The 20,617-nt window shown below is 43.4% G+C and overlaps 1 pseudogene; it reads left to right on the top strand.

Moving 5' to 3' along the window:
• Window positions 1–1,751: 1,751 nt before the first annotated feature.
• The window catches only part of LOC144326448 (uncharacterized), a 41,867-nt pseudogene continuing 23,001 nt past the window's right edge, over window positions 1,752–20,617 (top strand).

The following is a 20,617-nucleotide window of genomic DNA, read 5'->3' as shown; positions in this document are numbered from 1 at the left end:
CCAGAGATTGATGGATCGTCCGGAGACGGCTTGGGGGCCATGATGGCTTTTGTCTCCCTGGCAGTATCCCAACAGGTTTCATACTAGGGTTCCCCAATTTAAACACATCTTTTAATCCCCATTTCGTTAACTTAAATGATTGTTCTGTCTTTAAACTCCTATTGAAATTACCAGTCACAATAATTTCCCCTTCCGTATATGCTTGTAATTTAACTAAAGTTTTCCTTAAAAAAAAAATCTGTCCTTTATTTGGGCAATATATATTGGCTATTGTGAAAATTTTCTTCATTATTTGAATTTTTATAAATACCTATCTACCATCATTATCTTTCTTCCAATTCAAGACCTCTAACCTCAGATTTCTATTACATAATATAGAACCCCCTCTGGCCTTATTTGTTGCTTTAGGTTCTATTTTTAAACCCCAATGCTGGGAAGGCAACAGAGGTTTATTGTTTGCTTTGTCTCTGTATGTTTCAGGCAAACATAATATATCTACCTTCATTTTCTTTCTCAATTCCATTATCCTATACAGCTTAGTATTAGAAGTTAGCCCGCTAACATTTACCGATAAAATCTTTAAGGCGCTATCCATTATCCCTTTCAATGTTTATTTTTTGAGTCCATCCGTGCACATATTCTTTACCTACATTTATGCTTCCTTCATACCCCGAGAGGGGAGTTAATAAATGACCCTCTCAGTGTTATGTATTTCTATGCTGTTACGGAATGGAGGGGGGCGCACACGAATGAAGTCTTACTCCCGAGTAAGTGTGGAAAGAGAGAGACAGGAAGAAAAACAGTCTCGAGAGAAAACACTGAGTTTGACCAGAAAGTGGGGAAGGGGACCGCGACACCACACAGATAACCTCTGTTAAAGAGCCCATAAGGCGTCCGGAAAGAACGTGACTCAGCACACCAAAGTAGGCAAAATGGAATAATTAGAAAAGTAAATACAGCAAAGTTTAAAGTTTAAAGAAAGACTGGCAACCGATTCAAATATAAACGATTTAAAACAAAACTGCTGAAAGTAATACAGACAGGGGAACAAAATTAAGTTACCTGCGTCTGAAGGAGGAACAAAGGAGGCAACGCCGAGGAGTTGCCATTGGAGAACATCATAAAGAATACAAACAGAAAAGATGCCAAAGAAAGAAACTTGGAAGCAATAGAGAGAGGAGTACAGGAAAAGAAGACACTGAAGGAGAGAACAGCGACACGTGTGGTGGATGGAGGAAAAGGCATAAGCTAAAATACAAGTTGAGAAAATAGCACCACGTATTGGACATAAAGAAAAAAGAAAATCAGACATAAAAACTAAAAGGAGACGAAATAAAGAACAGAGAAATTTTATAGAAAGATTTTAATGATTTTGGTACTAAATTACGCCTCTTCTCTCTTCTCAACTGATCATTTGGAAGAAAATACCAGACAATTTTTTAAAATAAAAGGACATATAAATACTTAAAATAAGGGAATTCCCTGAAAGAAAAGAACGTTGAGGGGGAGCAAAAAAAAAAAAAAAAAAAGGAGGGAAAAACAGACAATATTACAGCTCGATGGGATCAAAGAAAATACCAGCTTTCAGTGGTGCCAACACATCTCAAAACCATTTGAGAAGAATATCAATAGTAGAGAGCGAAAACAATATGGATATGAAAGAAATCCTAGCAGTAATGGAAAGAATGAAAAAAAATCTAGGGGAAAAGATAACAGCACTTGATGGGAATATAAAATCACTAGATGAAAAGATGGAAAGTATGGGCGCTAAAATAGAAAAAAAATCAAGGGTAATAATGGACCTTTCAACTCAAGTAAATCAACTGACAGTCAAGCATCAAAGTTTAGACACAGTGGTCCAGGAGACCAAGATAAAGATACAGAAACAAGATGAAAATATGAAGAAGAATCAACAAGATCAAAAAGAAATGAAAAGATACCAAGAAAAAAATAAAGAAGAAATAGATGAATTGAAAAGAATACAGGAGGACTCTTGGGATTCTTTGGCCATCTTACAGATGAAACAAAGAGAGATGATTCTCTGTCTACGCGGCATCAAAGAAAGCCAGGATGAAGATATATCCACAAAATTGATAAAAGCTACGGCAGACTGGCTGGGAGTCCAAGAACAGGAGATGATACTGGACATTGAAAAAATATTTAGAATAAGAGTGAACAAAACTTAAGCTAGGAAAGGACCTGGAGATTGTTTGATATTTTTGAATTTGAGATTGCTTAGAGACAAACTCCTGCTGAAAGGCAGGTCTGATCCACTCTGTATAGAAGGGAGTTATGTCGAATTTATGAGAGAGATCCCAACATGTCTGCGCAAGAGGAGAGAAAATTACAGATTTATGACCTCAGCGCTGAAGAAAAACAAAATAAGGTTCAAGTGGGAATTCCCAGAAGGACTATCATTTACATACAAAGACAGAAGAAGATCCTTCAGATCGGTAGAAGATGCCAAAAAAAATTGGAGAAAGTATTGGGAGGAGAGAAGCTGATATAGTGAAGAGAGAAAGATAATATTAAACTTTTAATACAACTGTTGTGACTTACGCACACTAGATTTTTCGTGGAATAGCCGTATAGTAATAGATATAGTGAGATTATTTTAAGCCAATAAAGAAATATGTTATTGAAATGCATTTCTTGGAATGTTAATGGATTAAATTGTAAACTTAAAAGAAACAGAGTTGAATGTTGAATCCAGCAGGCCACACACTGGATTTGATCTTTGGCGCCGGTATAGATGTGATCATGTCTCCTGCAATGAAGGTGCCATGGTCTGATCACTACGCACTGAAAGCCAGGATTGATTTTCCACCCCCACCCTGCTTAGGTGGTGAGCCAATTTGGGCTCGCCCGCAGAGGCTGATGGACCCTGATAGATTCCGTCAGGCCTTGCGGGACCTTGCTCCCCCTGGCGACTCATTGACTGAGCTTGTTGAGGGCTGGAATACCCAGCTCCTGGCAGCCATCGATGAGATCGCACCTAAGCGCCCTCTGCGACCCCGCAGAAACCGGGCTCCCTGGTTTACCGAGGAGCTTCGGAAAATGAAGCGGGACCTCAGACGGCTAGAGCGAGTATGGCGGGGTGCCCGTGACGGAGCCTCAAGAACATCTTATAGGGTTTTTATGAAAACCTACGAGATGGCAGTGAAGTCTGCTAAGAAGTCCTACTTCTCGGCCTCCATTGCCTCTGCTAGCTCTCGCCCGGCGCAATTATTTAGTATAATTAGGTCTTTAACGTCCCTTGAAGGACAGCCAAATTTAAATAACAATTCGACACACAGCTGTGAGGCATTTGCGAGCTTTTTTGCGGAGAAGGTCCTGTTGCTCCGCCATGACCTCCCTGCCAATTTGGATACAATACAGGAACTGGAGGCCCCTCGACTGTCCTCGGGCCCAGTATTGGACCACTTTGACCGGATATCCCCAGCCGATGTGGACAGACTCCTCCAAGCTGGAAAGCCCACCACCTGTCCTCTGGACCCGTGCCCGTCTTGGCTGATTAGAGCGTGTCCAGACGAGGTGCGGGCCCCCCTGGGTGATATCATCAATTTGTCCCTTGGCACCGGGATATTCCCAGGGGAACTGAAGGAGGCAGTGGTGCGTCCACTCTTAAAGAAAACATCATTAGATCCTCTAGATCTATCCAATTACCGCCCGGTTTCAAATCTTCCATTCCTGGGTAAGGTGATTGAGAGAGCGGTTGCTGAACAGCTTGGTAGGTTTCTGGATGAAACATCGGCTCTCGATCCATTCCAGTCCGGCTTCCGCGCTGGTCATGGGTCCGAGACGGCTCTGGTCGCCCTAACATTTGATCTCTGTAGGCAGCTGGATCGAGGCGGGTCGGGGCTGCTGATTCTTCTAGACCTGTCAGCAGCCTTCGACATGGTCGATCACAAACTCCTGGACCACCGCCTTGCCGACGTGGGGATCCAGGGCACAGTCCTTCAATGGCTGCGCTCGTTTCTCTCTGGTCGGGGACAGAGGGTGGCGCTTGGGGTGGAATTGTCATCGCGCCACTCCTTGGTGTGTGGAGTGCCTCAGGGTGCGATTCTCTCCCCGATGCTTTTTAACATCTTTATGCGCCCCCTCGCCCAGCTTGTCCGGAGTTTTGGGCTGGGCTGCCATCAGTATGCCGATGACACCCAACTCTATCTGTTGATGGACGGCCACCCTGACTCGGCCCCAGATACACTGACCAGATGTCTGGAAGCTGTGGCTGGATGGTTACGTGGGAGCCGGTTGAAGTTAAATCCTTTGAAGACAGAGGTCCTTTGGCTGGGACGGAGCGATATGGGATTGAGGGGGCAACTCCCATCTCTTGCGGGGGTGCAATTAGTGCCAACATCATCCGTTAAGAGTTTGGGTGTAATCTTCGATACCTCCCTCTCTATGGAGGCGCAGATTACAGCTATAACAAAGGCGGCATTTTTTCATCTCTGCCAAGCTAAGCAGTTGGCTCCTTATCTCTCTCGCCCTGACCTAGCCACTGTGATCCACGCGACGGTCACCTCCAGACTGGATTATTGTAACTCGCTCTACGTGGGGCTGCCCTTGAGACTGACCCAGAAACTCCAGCGGGTGCAGAATGCCGCGGCGAGACTCATTATGGGGTCTTCGCTGCGAGATCATATCCATCCGGTATTATACCAGCTGCACTGGCTCCCGGTGGAGTACAGGATCAGGTTTAAGGTGCTGGTTTTAACCTTTAAAGCCCTATACGGCCTGGGACCCTCGTACCTACGGGACCGCCTCTCCTGGTATGTCCCACAGAGAAATCTACGGTCTGCAAATAAAAACATCCTAAAGATCCCAGGCCACAAAGAGGTTAGGCTGGCCTCAACTAGAGCCAGGGCCTTCTCAGTCGCGGCTCCAATCTGGTGGAACACTCTGTCACAAGAGACTAGGGCCCTGCAGGACGTGACATCCTTCCGCAGGGCCTGCAAGACAGAGCTGTTCCACCAGGCCTTTGGTCAGGGTGCAGCCTGACCCTCTCCTCTGGCAATCGGCAATCTGCACAGAATTTGGCTTGATGGTTGCCATTAATTTGATTTAAATTTAATTTGATTTAATTAATTTTATAATGAATGTTTTAGAATGTCGGATTATTTTGATTGTTGTTAGCCGCCCTGAGCCCAGCTTCGGCTGGGGAGGGCGGGATATAAATAAAAATTATTATTATTATTATTATTATGTATACTAAAGGGGGAAAAATGGGATGCCATATGCATGCAAGAAACACATATATCCAAAAATCATTTGAGGGTGTTGAAGAATACAAGACTAGGACAAGAATTCGTAGCGTCAGGAACAGACAGAAAGAGGGGAGTGGTTCTCTACATAAACCCAAGGCTGAAATCTCAATTGATATTTCAAGATGAAGAGGGTAGAATCTTAGGAGGAGAAATACAAACAAAAGAAGGGAAAATTATAGTGGTGGGTATATATGCCCTGAATAATAGAAAGGAATAATTTTATAAAAATCTAGAAGAGAGATTATGGGACTATGCAGATGAGAGCATAATAATTATGGGGGACTTAAATGGGGTGACATCTATAGAAATGGATAGAATGCAAAGAGACAGAATGTCAAACTCGGGTAGACTACCACTCTCCTTTCATTTAACGGAAAACTTTAACTTATACGATGCTTGGAGAACCAAAAACCCAAGCGTCAAGGATATAACTCATTATTCTGAGGCTAAAAAATCCGGCGGGCGAATTGATGCAATTTGGCTATCAAAGAAATTGATGTTAAATTTGGATAAATCAGAAATATTGAATAGATCAATATCAGACCACAACCCTGTAACAGTCTATATGAAATTTAAAAGTCACACAAAGGGGAGGTGGAGAATGAATGATGAGGTATGGAGAGATGAACAAAGGGTAATAAAAGCAAAAGAAATGTTGAAAGAATTTTTTGAACTAAATGAGAACCAAGGTACAGATAAGAAAATAATTTGGGAGGCGAGTAAAGCCTATATGAGAGGATATGTAATACAACAAATGGGGAAGATAAAGAGAAATAAAGAAACCAATATTATGGAGATAAATAAGCAAACAAGAGAGAAATAAAAAGAATTGGCAAAGAATCCAAAAAATGAAGGCACCATCCAACACATAAAGAACCTACAATCCCCTTTATCTAATTTAATTAACAGAGAAGTTGGGAAAAAATTATTTGGGCAAAGCAAAGATATTTTGAACAAGCAAATAAAACGGGCAGAATGTTAGCATGGCTCATTAAAGAAAGACAGACAGAAAGAGTAATAAACAAAATTATAGATGAAGAAAGAGAAATTATTGAACCAGAACAGATTAAAGACAGATTCATAAAATAATATAAAAATTTGTACAAAGCAGAATTGAAAGAAGAAAGGAAAATTCAAAAATACCTGCTAGAGAATGGATTACCAGAAATTGATGAAAAAGAGTATGCTATCTTAAACTCAAATATTGAATTAGAAGAGATTAAAAAAGTTATTAAAAATATGAAAGAAGGCAAATCACCAGGACCGGATGGCATTTCAGTAACGTACTATAAAAAATTAGAAGATATAATTGCACCCAAATTAAAATTAATTATGAATGAAATATTAGAGTAAGGAGAAACACCAGAATCCTGGCAAGAAGTGCTAATAACCATAATCCTGAAACAAGGTGCAGATTTGAAATTAATTAAAAATTACAGGCCAATATCTTTATTAAATATAGATTATAAAATTTTTACAGGCATCCTAGCAAACAGAATGAAAATTTTGTTAAAAAGAATAATAAAGAAAGATCAAGCTTGATTTCTACCAGAGAGACAAATAAAAGATATTGCTAGAGTAATTATAGACCTATTGGCATACATAGATATGAAACCAAGTAAGAAAATAGCAATGTTACTGGTAGATGCCAAAAAGGCATTTGATAGTGTCTCATGGAATTATCTAATTAAAACCTGTGAGAGTTTAAAAATGGGAAATAGATTCATGAATGGAATCCAGGCAATTTATATAAAACAAAAAGCTAAATTAATTTTAAATAATGAAATTACAGAAGAATTTGATATTGAAAGAGGGACACGACAGGGATGCCCCCTATCACCACTTTTATTTATAACAGTATTGGAAACACTACTAATTGCTTTAAGGAAAGATGAGGAAATAAAGGGTATAAACCTGAAAACACAATGCTATAAAGTTAAAGCGTTCGCGAATGATGCAATTATAACAACTGAAACACCAATAGAAAGTATCCAGAAAGCACTAATAAAAATGAAGGAATTTGGGAGGTATCAGGGTTTAAATTGAATAAAGATAAGTCGAAATTATTAACAAAAAATATGGGGGAGAAAGAGAGAAATTAATTAGAGAGAACAACAGGACTAAAAATAGAAAATAAGGTAAATTATTTAGGGGTATGGATTACAAATAAAAATACGAACCTATTTAATGACAATTATGTTAAAAAATGGAAAGAGATAAAAGGAAGTATAGAAAAATGGAATAAATTAAAATTATCATTGGGGGGAGAGTATCAATGATTAAAATGGTGATATTACCAAAAATTCTCTTCTTATTTCAAACTATCCCAATAGTAATTGGGACAAAGTATTTCATAAGCTGGCAAAGAGACCTTGCCAATTTCATATGGCAGAGGAAGAAAGCCAGGATAAAATCAGAAACAAAGATGAAATCAAAGGAAAGTGGGGGATTTGCAGTCCCTGATTTAAAAAGATATTTTGAAGCAGTATGCTGGAACTGGTTGAAAAAGTGGATATTACTAAAAGATCCAGAAATTTTGAAGTTAGAAGGCTGGGATAAAATATATGGTTGGCATGGATATCTATTTTATGGGAAGATACAGCTACATAAAGGATTTACAAATAACTTAGTAAGGAAAGCCCTGTTTGAGGTATGGGAGAGAACGAAAGAGAGGATTATAGAAAAAACCCCATGGTGGATTTCCCCACTAGAAGCAACTTCAACATTAAAAAACAATATAAAAACTATCTGGCCAACATATAGAGAATTAGCAGAAGAAACAAATGGAAATATCAAATTAAAAAATTATGAAGAACTCAAAACAATGGGAATAAATTCGCTAGAATATTTCCAATTGAAGGCAACATATGAGAAAGATGTAAAAACTAGGGGATTTGAAAACATAATCTCAAAATTTGAGAAAGAGGTATTACAAAATAATCAAAAAATATTTTAAAAAATGTATAGATTGCTAGAAAAAATACCTTCAGGTCAAGAGCTCAAAGGAGAGAATATGATGAAGTGGGAACGAGATCTAGGCTATACAATTGACTTGGAAGATTGGAAAAAATTTTGGAGGAAAAATATAAATTTTACAGCCTGTAACTCCCTGAGGGAAAACTATATGAAGATCCACCACAGATGGTATTTGTCTCCCAACAGACTATAAAAAATGAATAGAGCGATTAGCAACAAATGTTGGAGATGTAACAACACGAAGGGTACTCTACACCAAATAAATAAATAAATAAATAAATAAATAAATAAATAAATAAATAAATAAATTTTATTTACATCCTGCCCTCCCCAGCCGAAGCCGGGCTCAGGGCGGCTAACAACAATAAAATAGTGCAACATTCTAAAAACATTTCATTATAAAAATTAATTAAAATCCAATTGATGGCAATCATTAAGCTTTAGTTCTGTAAAGATTGCCAAAGGAGGGAGTCAGGCTGTGCCCTGACCAAAGGCCTGGTGGAACAGCTCTGTCTTGCAGGCCCTGCGGAAAGATGTCAAATCCCACAGGGCCCTAGTCTCTTGTGACAGAGCGTTCCACCAGATTGGAGCCGCAGCCGAAAAAGCCCTGGCTCTAGTTGAGGCCAGCCTAACCTCTCTGTGGCCTGGGACCTTCAGGATGTTTTTATTTGAAGACCGTAAGTTCCTCTGTGGGACATACCAGGAGAGGCGGTCCCGTAGGTACGAGGGTCCTAGGCCATATAGGGCTTTAAAGGTTAAAAGCAGCACCTTAAACCTGATCCTGTACTCTACTGGGAGCCAATGCAGCTGGTATAGCACCGGGTGAATGTGATCTCGCAGTGAAGACCCCATAAGGAGTCTCGCCGTGGCATTCTGCACCCGCTGGAGTTTCTGGGTCAGTCTCAAGGGCAGCCCCACGTAGAGCGAGTTACAATAATCCAGTCTGGAGGTGACCATTGCGTGGATCACAGTGGCTAGGTCAGGGCAAGAGAGGTAAGGAGCCAACTGCTTAGCTTGGCGGAGATGAAAAAATGCCGCCTTTGTTATAGCTGTAATCTGTGCCTCCTTGGAGAGGGAGGTATCGAAGATTACACCCAAACTCTTAACGGACGGTGCTGGCACTAATTGCACCCCCGCAAGAGATGGGAGTTGCCCCCTCAATCCCATATCGTCCCATCCCAGCCAGAGGACCTGTCTTCGAAGGATTTAACTTCAACCGGCTCCCACGTAACCATCCAGCCACAGCTTCCAAGCATCTGATCAGTGTGTCTGGGGCTGAGTCAGGATGGCCATCCATCAACAGATAGAGTTGGGTGTCATCAGCATACTGATAGCAGCGCAGCCCAAAACTCCGGACAAGCTGGGCGAGGGGGCGCATAAAGATGTTGAAAAGCATCGGGGAGAGTATCGCACCCTGAGGCACTCCACTGTTGGAAAACAAGCCCCCTCGCAGGTTCCCGGAGCTTGTTTACCGGTAATCTTCCTCTGGCTGACATCCCGGACAGACCAGGGAGATTTTGATAGGCGACATTTCCCAGCGTGGAAAATGCACACCCCCTTCTCCCCCTTGCATACCAGCAGGAGAAAAGAAGATAGTCAGAAAACCTTTTACATCTTGTTTATTTCTGACTTTACAGCACTACAGAAAACATGTCCGATCCGTTCAGACTTCTTCTAGCAAGTGGCTAAGACTTCCTGTACATACGCAAGAGGAAGGTCTCATATTACACACAGAGCAAATTCCGGTGAATCGCCCTGTGAACTGGCTGTAACATTCATTCCCACAGTCAGCCACATCATGTGACGTTTTCACCGAGCTGCCAGTTTACAGCTGTGTTGCTTTCATATCGTAACAACCAGTGGCACTCCACACACCAAGGAGTGGCGCGATGACAATTCCCCCCCCAAGCGCCACCCTCTGTCCCCGACCAGAGAGAAATGAGCGCAGCCATTGAAGGACTGTGCCCTGGATCCCCACGTTGGCAAGGTGGTGGTCCAGGAGTTCGTGATCGACCATGTCGAAGGCTGCTGACAGGTCTAGAAAAATCAGCAGCAGCGACCAGAGGCGTCTCGGTCCCATGACCAGCGCGGAAGCCAGATTGGAATGGATCCAGAGCCGATGTTGTTGGTTTTTTTTATATAAATTTTTATTGGTTTTCAATACACAAAATAAAAACAAACAATAGACAATACACAAACATACAAACATATAAACATGTATAATTCCATACTCTTATTTTCATACACCTTACTTCCTGGACTTCCCCATACCTCCCCTTTTCCACATCCTTGTTTTAAATTTCTTCAGCAACTCCTCCAATTAGCTAATTATTCAAATCAGTTCTTTTAATTTCTTCCTTAACTTGTTAATTACAGCTGCAATTCTCTGTTTACCATTTCCCTGACATCTTAACATTCCTCAATTTTACAACAATTTTTAAGATATATCTTAAATTTCTTCCAGTCCTCTTCCACTGTCTCTTTCGCCTGGTCACGGATTCTGCCAGTCATCTCCGCCAGTCCCATATAGTCTATCACCTTCGTCTGCCATTCTTCCAGCGTGGGTAGTTCTTGTGTCTTCCAATACTTTGCTAAAAGGATCCTTGCTGCTGTAGTAGCGTACATAAAAAACGTCCTATCCTTCCTTGACACCAATTGGCCCACCATACCCAAGAGAAAAGCCTCTGGCTTCTTAGGAAGAGTCCTTTTGAGAACTTTCTTAATTTCATTATAGATCATTTCCCAAAAGGCTTTTATCTTCGGGCAGGTCCACCAAAGGTGGTAGAAGGTACCTTCAGTCTCATTCATTTCCAACATTTATTATTGGGCAAATGATAAATTTTTGCTAGCTTGACTGGGGTCATGTACCACCTGTAGATCATTTTCATAATATTTTCTCTTAAGGCATTACATGCCGTAAATTTAACACCGGTGGTCCATAACTGTTCCCAGTCAGCGAACATAATTTCATGACCAATGTCTTGTGCCCATTTAATCATAGCTGATTTCACCGTTTCATCCTGTGTATTCCATTTCAACAGCAAGTTATACATTCTCGACAAATTCTTAGTATTGGGTTCTAACAACTCTGTTTCTAGTTTTGACCTCTCCCTCTGGAAGCCTATTTTCCTGTCCTGTTTGAATACCTCGTTTATCTGAAGGTAATGAAGCCAGTCTCGTACTTTGGACTTTAATTTCTCATAGCTCTGTAGTTTAACTTTTTCACCATCTTGTTCTAAAATTTCACAATATTTTGGCCATTTAGACCCCATATTGAGTTTTTTCACCTCCTTAGCTTCCATTGGTGACAACCACCTGGGAGTTTTACTTTCCAGTAAATCTTTGTACCGCATCCAAACATTATATAATGCTTTCCTAACAATATGGTTTTTGAAACCTTTATGCGATTTTACCTTGTCATACCATATATATGCATGCCAGCCAAATCTATTATCAAACCCTTCCAAATCCAAAATGTCTGTGTTCTCAAGAAGCAGCCAATGTTTCAGCCAGCAGAAAGCTGCCGATTCATAGTAGAGTCTTAAGTCCGGCAGGGCAAACCCCCCTCTATCTTTTGCGTCAGTTAGAATCTTAAATTTTATTCTGGGCTTTTTGCCCTGCCAGACAAATTTAGATATGTCTTTCTGCCACTTCTTGAAACAGTCCATCTTGTCCACAATCTGCAACGTCTGGAATAAAAACAACATTCTAGGCAATACATTCATCTTGATGACAGCAATTCGGCCTAACAAGGAAAGTCTCAGCCTTGACCATATTTCTAGATCTTTCTTTACTTCTGTCCAGCATTTGTCATAATTGTCTTTAAATAAGTTCACGTTCTTAGATGTTAAGTTTACCCCCAAGTACTTCACTTTCTTTGCTATCACTAAACCTGTTTCACTCTGAAACCTCTCTTGGATCCAGAGCCGATGTTTTATCCAGAAACCCACCAAGCTGTTCAGCAACCTCTCTCTCAATCACCTTACCCAGGAATGGAAGATTCGAAACCGGGCGGTAATTGGATAGATCTAAGGGATCTAATGATGTTTTCTTTAAGAGCGGACGCACCACTGCCTCCTTCAGTTCCCCTAGAAATATCCCGGTGCTAAGGGGCAAATTGATGATATCCCCCAGGGGGGCCCGCACCTCGTCTGGACACGCTCTAATCAGCCAAGACGGGCACGGGTCGAGAGGACAGGTGGTGGGCTTTCCAGCTCAGAGGAGTCTGTCCACATCAGCTGGGGATATCTGGTCAAAGTGGTCCAATACTGGACCCGAGGACAGTCAAAGGGCCTCCAGTTCCTTTATTGTATCCAAATTGGCAGGGAGGTCATGGCGGAGCAACAGGACCTTCTCCACAAAAAAGCTCGCAAATGCCTCACAGCTGTGTGTCAAATTGTTATTTAAATTTGGCTGTCCTTCAAGGGACGTTAAAGACCTAATTATACTAAATAATTGCACTGGGCGAGAGCTAGCGGATGCAATGGAGGCCGAGAAGTAAGACTTCTTAGTGGCCTTCACTGCCATCTCATAGGTTTTCATAAAAACCCTATAAGAAGTTCTTGAGGCTCTGTCACAAGCACCCCGCCATACTCGGTCTAGCCGTCTGAGGTCCCGCTTCATTTTCTGGAGCTCCTCGGTAAACCAGGGAGCCCAGTTTCTGCGGGGTCGCAGAGGGCACTTAGGTGTGATCTCATCGATGGCTGCCAGGAGCATTCCAGCCCTCAACAAGCTCAGTCAATGTGTCGCCAGGGGGAGCAAGGTCCCACAAGGCTTGGCGGAATCTATCAGGGTCCATCAGCCTCTGCGGGCGAGCCCAAATTGGCTTGCCACCTAAGCAGGGTTCGGACATGTTCAGAGATTAGAAAGTTCTGGGATATGAAACCTTGCTTGTAAAACAACCCTCCCCACCTTTCGAAGGTGGGAAACTGAAAGATAAACATAATCCGTCTTGTGAGTGAGACAAGTGAAGCCAAAAAACCCAGGACTAAGAGACTCCAGCAAACTGCTCCCAATTACCTTTTTCCACGCTCAATATGGTCCTTACAAGAAAGAACTATATGGACCTGGGAATTGCACCAATATCACCTCAGGGGGAGTGGGAGCCCCGAAGGAAGCAAAGTAAAATCACCAATTACTTCCCCCATAAAGAAGGGAGTAAGAATCCACAGCACGAGAGCACTCCAAAAGAAATTGCCCCTACTGTGCTGGATTGGTCATTACAACGCAAAGACTTACAAACTGAGCTTGAAAGACCAAATTATTCCATGAGCTGGGCACAGGAACTGGACCTAGCTGAGAACGCCTTGATGACCAATTCCCCCAACCCCAATGACCTCGAGCACCAAAAATCAACCCAGAATCTCAGGGAAAACCAGCAAGACCCTCAGAATCTCAGGGGAAACCAGCAAGACCCTCAACCCACAGCGAATGCCAACAGTATAGAAGAGAGGGGTGACCAGTTACACGATCAAATAGATCAGATACGCACAGACCTCTACAATATAAAAAACTTCCTAGCAGTAACAAATGGCCTTCTCCTGACGCTCGTGGAGAATTTCAAACAAGCAAAAAGAGCCTTAGACTCAGAGGCTAGAATCCACATACCACCCAAAAAGAACTCACGCAAAAGAAAACTGGAACCCAAGACGAAGAAAACTAAAAACATCAAAAATTTTAAGCCGTCTAGAAAAACCCAACACATCAGTAAAAAACAGTGGCAGAAACTCCTCAACTTATTATCATCACCTCCTATATCCACAAAAAAAATCAAAGCTCAAGGCACCAAAGAGATCGACAAGGGAGACTCGCCAAAGACCAAACCCCTCCCCATATGTAAAAATAATTCCTCAAGTACATTCAAAGAAATAAGCCCCCCCACGGCTGTTCTCCCCCTGTGTTCGCCCAGCCTGACAAAAGCAACCAAACTACAGCTGGATGTTCCTGCCTTGAATCCACCTAGGACCCCTGTAGCAACTGCAAACAGAAGTAAGTCAGGGATCTCCAATATAGACGGGAACCCGCGGGAACTCCAAGCCCGCAGTAGAAAGAAAGAATGGATCCTGGTCCTAAGCCCGGAAAAGATGGTATTCACGAACTATCCAAAACCACTGGGCCCTCGCACAGGGACAGACCGCGTGAGGCACCTGCTGACTATTATAAACAACATTTTACCTGGGGCAGTTAAAGCAACCAACATAGACAGTATAGACTACCTATATCAAGATGGACATTCAGTCCGTGCCCTGATCACTTTCACAGATGATAATCTGGTCAATTTCATCTTTAGAACAAGAAATCTATTTTTAAAGAAAGGACTTCCGGTCAGCGCCAGCGCTTAATGGCGGATTTCCCTCGGAGCTCCTGAGGGAATCTGCTCCGCGGGTTCGGGTCCTGCAGCTACGGCGAAGCGGGGACCCCCAAAAATCACAGGTGCGAAGCCTGTGAACAGGAGACTCGGTGGGCACCTTTTGTGCACCCCCAAAGCTGCGACGGAGCCTTTTTAAAGGCTTCGGAGCAGCGGCGGGTGAGCGGCGCGGTGCTGAGAGTTGTTTACCCAGCCTGTGGAGTGAAGCCGCATCGCCATTAGCGGAGAGCGCTGATTTCTTCCAGAGAATTGGATTTGAAAGAAACAACTACCCGTGAGTAGGATTTAAGATTTAAGGACTAAATTGATCTTACATTTGAAGAATTTCGGTACCGAGACGGGAAAGGTATAAAGAGGAAGTCTGCCTTTCCGTTCTGCAGTTAGATCAAAAGCAAAGAGATCGCTAAGCTGTAACCTTTGGAGAACTTATTTGTGGATAAAAGCAATTCACCGTCAAAAAAATAAGAATCCTCCTCCCATAGGCAGGAGTGGTGGGGAGGAAATTTTATCTTATATGCCTGCGTTAAGAGAAGGGAATTGGAATTTGCACCGCTGTTTTGTCACCCTGGGGACGGACTGCCGGGAAAGGGAAGCCGGCTGTGGACTGTCAGCACGTTAAGGTAAAAAAGTAACTTTTGAGTTAACTTTTTGAGCCAACTCTTTGGAAGGATACACTGTCCCTGGAATATATTTGGACTTTGTTGCATTTGGATTAATTCTGAAGAAAATTGATACTGTGGCCTTTTAAGAGACTTTTTTAAAAAGAACATCTTTTGTTTTAAAAGTTGTAAAGGTTAGTTGGAGACTTCTCCCTCTAGAGGAGATTTGGTTGGTAACAACAACAATTGGGCCACAAACTGCTGAGCTACTGGAAAACAACTTTACAAGTGTGGGACTGACCTTGACTTGGTATGATAGTGTTATGGCAGATGGCAAAGGGAAAGTAGAATCACAGGGAAAAATCTTGAGATCTGGCAGACAATACAAGACTGATAGTTTACAACAAAGAAGGGCCTCAACATCTGGAGCTACAGGAGTAGCTGCTGCCCCACAAACAAAAGCAAGAATTATGTCTTCTGAAGACGCACTGGCAAAAGCACTTGGCAAAATTAATGAATCTTTGGAACATTTAACGAAGCAAGGGGCAGAGACAAGCAAACAAGTTGCTGAAACTAACAGGCAAATTGCAGAAACTAATAAGAAAGTAGCTGAGATCTCAGCAAAAATTGATTTAAACACTACAAGTATAAATGAGCTTGGAAAGAAAGTGAATTCTAACACAGAGACTATTGAAAAACTATTTGAGGAATCGGCTACCACTCGAAAGATTGCAGAGGAGGCTAAAGAAATTGCGACTGCTATTCAGGAAAAAATTCCACCGGTTTTTAAAAAATTGGAGGATCATGATTTGGCATTGTCCATGATTGACATGCAAAGAAAAGAGAGAAATTTAAGGATCAGATCAGTACCTGAAAGTGAGAGGGACAACCTGGTGGACTATCTAACAAAAGAGTTTTCAGACTTTTGGCAACAGGATCTGGAGAAGGAAGAATTTAAGATAGTGAGTGCATTTAGACTTGGTACAAGACAAAGAAGGAATAAGGCAAGAGATTGTTTGATAACCTTAAGATCAAAAGAAGAAAGGGATAAAATTCTGAATTTGCACTACCAAAAAACATTGCAAATTGAAGATTCCTTTGTGGGGATCTTTAAAGACATTCCGAAGTACATTTTGGATGTAAGAGCTCAGTACAGAGATTTGGTTGTCTTACTGAAAAGAAATAACATACCCTTCAGGTGGGAATTTCCTCAAGGCCTATCTTTCAAATACAAGGGAAGGAAAATAAGAATAAAGACAGTGAGTGACAAAGACAAGTTTTTGAGAGACCACGAAGAGGATCTTCAGAAAGAGGTGGATTCTGGACAAGAACTACTCCCACCAGGAAAAGGAATACTGGACATAGCAAACCTATCATTTGGACTACAACCACCGACAGAAGAAGAACAACTACTTGGAGCAGTAGGAGGGGAAAATAAATAACTCCATCATGGCTCTGCAACTTCTAAGTTGGAATTGTAATGGTCTAAATATTCCCCGGAAGAGAAAAAGTGTTTTTCACATATTAAAGAAAGAACAATTGGACTGGATTTGTTTACAAGAGACACATGTGACAAGGTCACATAGGAAAATACTTATTAATAAAAGATTGGGACAAGAATTCATATCCTCTGATAGAGTTAAAAAAAGAGGAGTGGTGATATATGCAAAGGAAAGATTGCTACCGAAATTAATCTTTAAAGATGACCAAGGAAGATTTTTGGCAATTGAAATTCAAGTTCAAGGAGAGAAATTTTTGATTGTGGGAATTTATGCACCGAATGAGGGGAAATCTGAATTTTTTAAGAAGTTGCATGAGACTTTGTTGGACTATTTGGATTATAACTTAATCTTGATGGGTGACATGAATGGAGTAGTATCGACAAATATGGACAAAGCACGAAGACAGGTAGTTACTAAAGACGGAAGACTACCAAAAACTTTTTTTGAAATGACTGACAATATGGACTTGGTTGACATTTGGAGAACAAAAAACCCTCTTGAAAGAGAGGGAACCTTCTTCTCTGAAGCCAAAATTACATGGACTAGAATTGACCAAATATGGGTTACTAGAGGAATGGCACTGTAATGGGAATTGGGGTTGCTTGTGTGTAAACCTCCAAACTGCTCCAAACTGCTTGGGGTGGTTGCACCTTTCCCAGGCTGAGCAGCCCCTTGGCACGGCTGCTTCAGTCGCTGGCAGAATCCGTCAGTGGGCGTTTCCTAAACTTCTTCCAACATAAGAATTCCTTAACGGACAACCTCCTCCGCGCCTCTCTGCGCGGAAGCCTTCTGCGCAGAGTGGGCGTGCCAAGCGGTGGTCCTCCACTCTCCTCATTGACCTCACTGGAAGAGTCTCGGAGCCTCCCCTCCAAAGTGCTCTCTGCCTCTCCTTTCTTCCTGGTGTCACCCTGACTTCCTTCCCCAGCGGAAGCTCTCTCTCTTCTTTACTGGTTCCCTCTCCGGCATCATTGGGGAGCCTAACCTCTCCACTCGGCTCCGATGTCAGTTCCCTGACATCCACCTCCCTCCCAGGGCCCTCCCCCTCCCCCGTCCGTTCCTTGGACGGTGACGCAGGGAACCCTCGGAAAGAGCTATCCCCTCCATCTGATGATTCAAACACCGCTCTCCACCTGCTGCTGTCTCTACCCGCTCCCCAATCTTCCCAGTCGGATTCTTCTTCTTCGGATAATTCCCCTTCCTCCTCTTCGGAAGTGGGAAATCCCACAAACTCTTCTTCATCATCTGTGGTCCCAAATTGCTCCCCCCAGACTCTCTCTAGTGGTTTGGGCTTCCTAGGGTACCTGCGACGAAACTCCTCCTGTAGATACTCATCCCTAATCTCTTCTGCTGGAACCCATGTGTTTTCCGATTCTGACTCCCCCTCCCAAGCCACCAAATATTCCACTCGCCCCCCTCTCCACCTAGAATCGAGAATTTCAGCTGCATGTCCACTGAGTTCCCTTTCCTCCATCTGTGGATGCAAGGGTGTTTCTCTTTGTTGGCCCAGAAATTCTCTCCCCTCCCTGAACGGTGAGAGTAAGGACCTGTGGAACACCGGGTGCAGTTTCATGTTTGAGGGCAATTTGAGCCTAAAGGTCACAGGATTCACCTGTTGGGCTACTTCGAACGGCCCCAACCGCTTTGGCCGTAATTTCTTACACCCTCCTTTGAAAGGTAACCCTTGAGTGGACAACCACACCTGGTCCCCCACTCTTATAGTTTCCCCTTCTCTGCGGTGCTTGTCCGCCTGTCTTTTGTACTCTTCCTTTGCCCTTTCTAGGTTAATCTTAAGCTGTTGGTGTAAAGCCTCCATTTCTTCCACAAATTGTTCGGCCGCTGGCACACTCCACCTCCCCTCCCCCGCCCCGGGGAAAGCCCTGGGGTGACACCCGTAATTCGCCATAAATGGAGTCATCCCCGTGGACACATGTTCCGCGTTATTGTATGCAAACTCAGCCCGCGCTAATTTGTCCACCCAATCGTTCCCCCTGTCGTTGACGTAACAGCGTAGGTATTGTTGAAGTATGCTATTAGCTCTTTCTGCTTGTCCGTTGGTCTCTGGGTGTCTGGCCGTTGAGAAGCTCACTTCGACGTCCAGCAGGCTCATCAGCTTCCTCCAGAATCTGGAAGTAAATTGCCGGCCTCTGTCGGATAAAATCCTCAAGGGGGCGCCATGCAACCTGAAAACATGCTCTACAAACAGCTTAGCAGTCTCTTCTGCAGACACTGCATGCGAACAAGCAATAAAGTGGCACATTTTGGTCATCAAGTCAGCTACCACCATTACTGCCGTTTTCCCCCTGGCCTTGGGTAAATCAGTCATAAAATCAATTGATACCACCTCCCATGGTTTCTCTGGTGTGGGTAAAGGCTCCAGTAACCCCGCGGGTGCTGCCCTCTCCCCTTTAGCTCGCTGGCAACGCTGGCACCCGCATACGTATTCCTTCACATCATCCCTCACCCTTGGCCACCAGAACTGCCTGGTGACCAGTAGCATTGTTTTGTGTTGGCCAAAATGTCCCGCTGTGGGGTTGTCATGAAGTTGTTTCAGTATTCTTCTCCTCAAATCCCCTTCCGGTATGTACAACGCACCCTTATAGTACAAAGCCCCGTCCTTTACCTCAAATCCCCCCTGATTTCCTTCGGCATTACCGATCTCCCTGATCTTGGTTTGGGCGTACTGGTCCTCCCTCGTCAAACCTGCTAGCTCTTGTCTCCCTACCAACACTCCCCCACACACCCATCGGTCCTCGGGTATGACGTGACGTACTTCCGGCACTCCCTCCCCTTCCGAGTACTCGGGCTTGCGGGAAAGAGCGTCTGCTCTGACGTTTTCCTTCCCAGGCACGTACCTAATCTCAAAATTAAACTTGGAAAACTCCTGTGCCCACCGCACCTGTCGTTCTTGCCTCCCCCTGTCCTTCACTTCCAGTGCAGCAAGTCTGTCGTGTTCATTAAGGACGACGGCACACACTCTCTCCGCGGTCAGATCCTGAGCCGGTAGGGAACCAAGCTGACTGGCAACAACCTTGTAGGTGCGATTAAGGCTGTTAATCATCATGAAGCAAAATACTTCCTCCTGAAGACGGAAATTGCGTTCCACCATCTGTTGACGCAGAAACTTGATTTCTGTCAGGTGCGCTTGAACATCACCATCAGGCGCAAGTCTCAGATTGGTCAACTTCTCAAAATACAGCAACGTTGAAGAACCAGCATCTCTCTGATGCGTTGTGCGTAGCGTATCCCAAACCTCTTTCGCATTTTCTAAATGCTGGATATGCAGAAGCTGCTGATCTGAGACACACAGAATTATAGCAGTCCTGGCCCTCACGTTCCGCGACTCCCAACCTCTGGTTGGTGCTGCAGGGATGGGGTTTTCAATTACATCAAAAAGCCTCTGATTCTGCAGCAGGGCCTTCATCTTTACAGACCAAGATGAATAATTGTCATTGTTTAAGGGAGGTGGGCAAGGCAGAGCTCCCCCTTTCTTGGCATCCATCTTGAAGCCAAGCCTCTCTCACAGTCCAACCTTGCTAATACTCCAATAGCCTCTTGCTGGGTTGTTTACTGCCTTTCCAGGCAAGCTGCAAGCTGTTTATCAGACCTTGCACAGCTTCGGTAACGTAGACAAAACAATCTTTCGCTTCCCAGGCTCATTCAGAACCATCTGCGTAGCTAGTAAATTTCCACGTCTCTGACGGGCTTCTTTTAGCTACTGCGCATGCGGGAAGGCTTATCTTAACCACAGGAATTTGTGGAATGCAGGCTTAGCCTCTGAGCTGCAGGCCTCTCCTCCCGGAGCTTTCGTTTTCTTTGAAACACAGCTCCCGTGAACCAGTGAATTAAAATCAATCTGCGTTCACACTTTTAGCCCGAAATGCAGCATACCTTGAGCTCTGTTGCTTT

Source organism: Podarcis muralis, chromosome W, assembly GCF_964188315.1.
Source record: "Podarcis muralis chromosome W, rPodMur119.hap1.1, whole genome shotgun sequence".
NCBI classification, from domain to species: domain Eukaryota; kingdom Metazoa; phylum Chordata; class Lepidosauria; order Squamata; family Lacertidae; genus Podarcis; species Podarcis muralis.
The sequence above is the reverse complement of the archived record's forward strand: the minus strand, read 5'-3'. Positions and strand labels throughout refer to the sequence as shown.